The sequence below is a fragment of the Nicotiana sylvestris genome, chromosome 9 (genome assembly GCF_000393655.2).
Source record: "Nicotiana sylvestris chromosome 9, ASM39365v2, whole genome shotgun sequence".
Classification (NCBI taxonomy): Eukaryota; Viridiplantae; Streptophyta; class Magnoliopsida; order Solanales; family Solanaceae; genus Nicotiana; species Nicotiana sylvestris.
In genome coordinates this window covers 146,685,977-146,693,463 of record NC_091065.1, presented here as the reverse complement: position 1 = coordinate 146,693,463, position 7,487 = coordinate 146,685,977, and positions in this window count along the sequence as shown.

Below are 7,487 nucleotides of genomic sequence, written 5' to 3'. Positions count from 1 at the left end.
CCTTTAAGTTTATTCAGACCCTAAATAGTATGTGTGAGTCATGCTAACTACTTGCTTTTCTCTCCTTAAAGGAGGTCTGTTTGAGCCTTTTCATTTGTTTATATGCTTCTCCATACTTGCCATACATGTTTTGATTGTCTCCTTAGTATATTACCTTTTGTACCACAAATAAGCCCAATACCTCGTCCCTTTAGGATTAGTAGTCCCAAGTGCCTCCGGGGCTGATAAGAAGGGGACGAGTTATAGCATATAATAAGTAAACTAGACCATTCCGCGCTTTAATACCTCAACGGGGTGGGAAAGGGTAGATATAGATATGATGACCACGCAATAACATCTCGTGTAGCCCCTCATTTAGGAGTGATTAACCTAGGACCCCCTTCCCTTTGTTTTCTTTGTTTCTTTTAAATCTTTTTTAAACCATTTCTTTTAAGAAAATCAACTCCTTTTAGTTCCTTTTTCTTACTTTTGTTTATTTGTAACCATTACGTGAAAATCCCTTCTTATTTGAAGTCTTTATTTGCCTATGTGTTATTTGCACTTAAGTCACAACAATTGCTTGGCCGGAAACCACACTAGTGGATCCTGAGGGGTGCCTAACACCTTCCCCTTGGGATAATTTCAAGCCCTTACCCAATCTCTGGTTGTTCAAATCAAACCTTTCTTAGTGTCCTAATTCACTTAAATCATTAAGTGGCGACTCTTCAATTCAAATGCAATTCCCGAAAGGGAACGAGTTGTCTCCCAAATGTCACAAACCCGATTTTCGCGAGAGAAAAGGGGGGCGCGACAACTATCAGCTCTCTTATGAACTCATTCCCAAGGACTTACCCATTCTTATTACCTTTCCTCTCATCTTTTCTTATCCTTCCTCCTGTCTTCCTAAAACCTTTTCGCTCTACCATACTTTAGCTTGCGACTTACATATATCTATTTATACTTATTCACAACCTTTCTTCAACTTAATTGCACAATAGATTTCCTTATGTTATTCCAGAACGTCAAGCAAGACATCACATACCACTTTGGTCAAAGGTTCTTAGAAGAGAAGAAAATTTCGTTACAAGTTTCCTGTAATAACCTGCCAAACGGAGAAGCTACGAACCTCCATCGGTGTTGTTGGTCTAAGCCAAGTCTTCAATGCCTCACTCTTTTGTGTATCCACCCAGATGCCTTCACCCGAAATGATATGCCCAAGGAGAGCTACAAAGTTCAACCAAAATTCATATTTAGAGAATTTTGCATACAACTTCCATTTTTGTAGAACTCTGAGCACAGTACGCAAGTGCTCTGCATGCTTAGCCTATGAACGAGAATACCAATATATATCGCCGATAAATACGATTACGAACAGATCTTAAAAAGAGCTTGAAAATACGGTTCATCGAATCCATGAATACTGCTGGGGCATTGGTCAAACCAAACGACATAACACGAAACTAAAAGAGCCCATATCTAGTCCTGAATGTTGTCTTCAGAATATCTTTATTCTTAACCCTTACTTGATGGTACCCGGACCTCAGGTCTATCTTTGAAAAACACTTGGCACCTTGCAACTGATCAAATAAATCATCAATTCTCAGAAGCGAGTACTTATTCTTGATCGTCACCTTATTCAACTGCCTATAATTAATACACATTCGTAAGGAACCATCCTCCTTTCTCACAAACAACACAGGTGCTCCCCACGGTGACGTACTAGATCTGATAAAACCTTTTTCAAGCAAACCCCTTAGTTGTTCCTTTAACTCGTTCAGCTCCGCAGGGGCCATTCTATAGGGGGAATAGATATTGGATGAATATCTGGTAGTAGTAGGTTAATGACAAACTCAATTTCTCGCTCTGGCGGAAGACCCAGAAGCTCATCGGGAAACTCATTAACTACAGGAAAGAACAGAATGGTTGGTAACTCTACTTCCACATCCCAAACCCGAACTCAGTGATAAATGTAGTCCTTTTTGATTATCTTCCTTGTCTTGAGATAGGAGATAATTTTACCTCTTGGCGATGCGGTATTACCTTTCTATTCTAAAACAGGCTCTCCTGGAAGCTGAAAGCAAACCATCTTTGATCTACACTTGATGTTAGCATTACAAAAGGCCAACCAATCCATACCCATTATAATATCACGTTCTACCCAACCGAACACCACGTACCTTATCCTTGTTTATTATCAATTCTATCACGAGCCATTTCGGGACAGATCCATATATATAGTTACTTAACTCGGATAACTAATTTAGAAAAAGGTTTATATACACAGGGGTTGACTAGGCCGTAGACATATCATACCCAAAACTATATACAGGATACTGTCTGCAAAACCTCTAAGTAGGCATAACCATAATATATACAAGTTGGGGTGGGGCTCTCTACATCCTCATAAAACAACCTAACACATTTAGAACCCTGACTTGGTAATATTCCGAGAAGATGTGGAACTCATCAACCAAAACTGACACTTGGAGGAAGTCTATAGTAGAGGGTCCTTGCCTCGTCCTATATAAGAACCTCGATCAGACACACTTCAAAGAGGAATCTTCATGTCCTTATCAGTTACCTTCCTCCTCTTGGCCCGACTACTATCTTCTTCCTCTGCGTATCCCATAACATACACCGATGAACCTTGATTGATGGACTCCCAAGACTGTGGACTATCCGAAACCTCAAAAGAGCTGGTGTCCTCAAATACCTTGACATAGTTTTGAGCTTGAGGGAATCCCGGCTGTGCCAATCCATGCACTACTCACCTCATACCCTGATCAACGGGCTGTAAAACAAAGGGCCTTGATGAGGTCAGAACTCCTCTCACCCCATCTACTGCCGGAGTGATCGAAATAACTCAAACGGATGACTCATATGGATCCTCGGATTGATCCTCCTCAATAGAACCCATGATCTCCGATGGGTCTGAATCCATAGTATAACTTATCTCTCTTTCTAACACCTTTGTAGCCTTCTGACCTGTGCTAGCTGTTGTAGTCTTCGGAGGCATCGCTAAAAATGAAACACATCGTTAGGAACATGAATGCTTATATCGCACGATCTAAAATAAGAAGAGAGGATAACATCCTATATGTCCTGTAGCCTCCTGTCTATAAGTATGCTACACAACACACCCATAAACAAGACTCTACTAGACACGGCTTGTAGACTCCTTAGGACATAACTTCTCTGATACCACTTTGTCAAGCCCCGAGCCCGGGGGCGAGACTGACACCTAGTGCCTCATCTATCCTTGCGTACCACTTGCAACTAAGAGACTCTAGACATGTAACGCCATACTTTGGCTATGGGCCACATTACAAGATAATGTGTGATACAAAATATAAAACTAAATGGAGACTAACGTTGACTTATGTCAACATAGGCTGGGCCGGCAAGGCCGTCATAATTACTACAACTGAAAAGCCAACAAAATATACGTACAGGGCCTATAAGCACAACATACTACACTAACCTATAGGATATGTCTACAAGCCTCTACTGATAGATGTACTGTGATCGGAATAGGGCCCGACCTACCCATAACTTCTCTACATATATACACAAGATATACACCACACTACTAGACTCGGCAACTCCAAAAGAAGGGGAACCGATAAAGCTGAACTCGGACAACACCTACCGAGGAGGTCTACCCGTCTATATGTCTAAACCTGCACGCATGAAATACAGCACCCCCAGAAAGGGATGTTAGTACGAAATAATGTATCAAGTATGTAAGGCAATATACCGAAGTTGAAACTGAACTGATAATATAATAATTGAAAACAACTAGGAGTCCAAGAAAATCTGAAGATATGCTCATCTGCTGGTACTGACTCAACTCTCTCAATATAGTGAGTAAAATAGCTGTCCGGCCCTACAAGGCTCTGTATATATATAAAACTGCTATGCCGTAGTAGGCTCGCTCATAGGCGCTCGGCCATACTAGGCTCTGTATCTCGACCAACTGAACTCGCTCATAGGCGCTCGACCACAACAGGCTCGGTATATAACTTACCATCTGATTAGAGGTTGCCCAATAGAGGCCTGCCCATCGATTATAGCTCGATGGTAATGAAAATACTTTTAATACTGTATATATGTAAACTCTCTGCTCTTCTGACCGAATGAAGAAAATACTCAATAGAATATGCGGTCCCGATAAGAAGAAGGTAACTTACAAAACTAGAAAAATATAAGTAATTTGCGAGACTAGCAAAATATACGTAAGTTCCAGGATACGAATTTTTCTTTATGCCTCGTTATCAAACTTGTTAATTACGATATCATGCTAAATGAAGGAAAATCTTAGCCTTAACATACCTGTTTCTTGAATTATTTGAACGAATCTGCTTCTGCGAAATTTACTTTTGGATTCTTAGAAATTGGAACGAAATTGTTTTTCTGCTTCTAACATTTTGTGAACCAAGGATCAAATCAATGTAATCTACATGTTACTTTGTTCCAACGTTTTTTTTGGTTCCTTGAGAACTTTGGAGGATAACGTTTCCGTTTCTAACTTTTTGCTACCAAATGGTTATATCTCATTTGTGGTTTTTTTCCAGAGACAATACATTTTTGGACTTTTAACAAGAAGCTTATACCATGTCTTTGTAGCCAAGTCTTGTTTGATAAGACTTTGATGATATCCTTATAGGTAGCCACATGGCTTGAATGACTAAGAGTCATTCTTAGACATTGTGGCTTTGTGCCACGTGCCTTGGGGTTAGTTAATTAATTTTTATTCGCTTATTAGTTAATCGGGTAATGTTCCGTTACCCTGTAATTAACCAATTACCCGCATAATTTAAAAATTACCACAAATTACTTAAAATTCTATTTATTTTTAAAATACTTCATATATACTTTATATATTATACTACCGTGGTTATATGGTACCTTGCATGGTACTAGTTCATAATTATCGGGTATTATCGCTCTACCCGTATTTTATTCCAAATTGTCCACTTTCAACGAAAGTTGTCTTCTTTAATCCGTGTACCCCTTTATCCTTCATAACGTTTATATATCGCCTGTTATAAATAGCGTAAGTATGTTAACGTCAAGATGATCTCATCCCCGAGTCTACGTCGGTTAACTAGAAACGAAATTTTAACGTACGAAAACACGAGATGTAACACAAAACAACACCAAACATCAAATCAAATCTCGGATTCAAGCCTAAGAACTCTAAACTCTTGAATTCCACAAATGATTCTGAAACCAATCAAACCATGTCCGAATATTCTCAAATTTTGCAAACAAGTCGCAAATGACCCTACGAAGCTGCTCCAACGCTCAAAATTCCATTCCGAGACCGTCTACACATAAGTCAACATTCCGGTTGACTTTGCCCAATTTAAGCTTGAAAGTAGGAGGCTAAGTGCCTCATTCCACTCCAAGACCACTGCGGACTTGAATCAACCAATCATGATAAGATAAAACACAGCTGAAGAACATAGAAGAAAGCGGAAATGGGAAAAACAGAGCTATAACTCATGAAATAACTAGCCGGGTCATTACATCCTCCCCCTCTTAAAGAAACATTCGTCCTCAAATAGGTGTGGATATTTGCTCCGCATCTCCCGCTCGGTCTCCCAAGTATCCTCCTCCGCGGGCCAACCTCTCCACTGCACTTTCACTGAAGCTATATCCTTTGATCTCAACTTACGAACCTGCCGCTCCAAAATACCCACTGGCTCCACATCAAAAGTCAAATCACAGTCTAACTGAACCGTACTGAAATCCAAAATATGAGATGGATCGCCAAAATACTTCTGGAGCATAGAAACATGAAATACCGGGTGCTACCCTAACAAGCTAGACGACAGAGCAAGCTTATAAGCCACCTCCCCAATCCTACGAAGTACCTCAAAAGGTCCGATGAACTGAGGACTCAGCTTGCCCCTCTTCCCAAATCTCATTAGACCCTTTATGGGTGAGACCTTCAATAGAACCTTCTCCCAACCATATAAGACACATCACAAACCGTTCTGTCAGCATAACTCTTTTGTATTGACTATGCTATATGATGCCGCTCCTGAATCACTTTCACCTTGTCCAAAGCATCCTGCACTAAGTCTATACCCAAAAGTCTAGCCTCGCCCAGCTCAAACCATCCCACTGGAGATCTACACCGTCTCCCATACAAAGCCTCAGATGGAACCATTTGAATACTCAACTGATAACTGTTGTTGTAAGCAAACTCCGCGAGCGATAAGAACTGGTCCCATGAACCCCCAAAATAAATAACACAAGCGCATAACATGTCCTCCAATATCTGAATAGTATGCTCTGACTGCCCGTCCGTCTAAGGGTGAAAAACTGTGCTCAACTCAATTTGAGTACCTAACTCTCGCTGCACGACCCTCTAAAACTGCAATGTGAGTACCTCTATCTGAAATGATGGAAACTAGGACACCATGCAGGCGAACAAACTCTTGAATATAAATCTCAGTCAACCGCTCCGAAGAATAGGTAGTACACATAGGAATGAAGTGTGCAGACTTGGTCAGCCAATCCACAATCACCCAAATAGCATCAAACTTCTTCAAAGTCCATGGGAGTCCAACTACGAAGTCCATGGTGATCCGCTCCCACTTCCACTCTGGAATATCTATCTGCTGAAGCTAGCCACCAGGTCTCTAGTGCTCATATTTCACCTGCGGACAATTGAGGCACCGAGCTACAAACCCCACTATATCCTTCTTCATTATCCTCCACCAATAGTGGTGTCTCAAGTCTTGATACATCTTCGCGGCACCCGGTTGGAGGAATACCATGAGCTATGGGCCTTCTCTAGAATCAATTCCTGAAGTCCATCTACATTGGGCACACATATCAGGCCCTGCATCCTCAATACCCCATCATCACCAATTCCACTGTCCGCACCAGCCTACTTCGCTGAGCGCAAAATTCTTCCGCCCCCGCGAAGACACACTGTTGACCGTGGATTTCTAGCGCGGTCCGCGTTCTCAACTTCAGAGAACCCTTTGAAACTCTAGCAACTCCCCTCAACAACCCAGCACCTGTTTCAACAGCTAATCTCCTCCAATAACTATCTGAAACAAATTTGAGACCCTCGGGACCTCAACCAAACATACCAAACACATCCCATAATATCATTCAAGCTTAGTCGAATCTACGAATCATTCAAAAAAGACCAAACATCGAATCAAATCTCGGATTCAAGCCTAAGATTTCCAAACTCATAAATTCCACAAATTATTCCAAAAACCAATCAAACCTCATCCTAATATTCTCAAATTTTGCACATAAGTCGCAAATGACCCTACGAAGCTACTCCAACTCTCGAAATTCCTTTTCGAGACCGTATACACATAAATCAACATTCTGGTTGACTTTTCCCAATTTAAGCTTCTAAATAGGATACTAAGTGCCTCATTCCACTCCAAGACCACTCCGAACCCGAATCAACCAATCATGATAAGATAAAACATAGATAAAGAACACAAAAGAATGCTGAAACGGGGAAAACA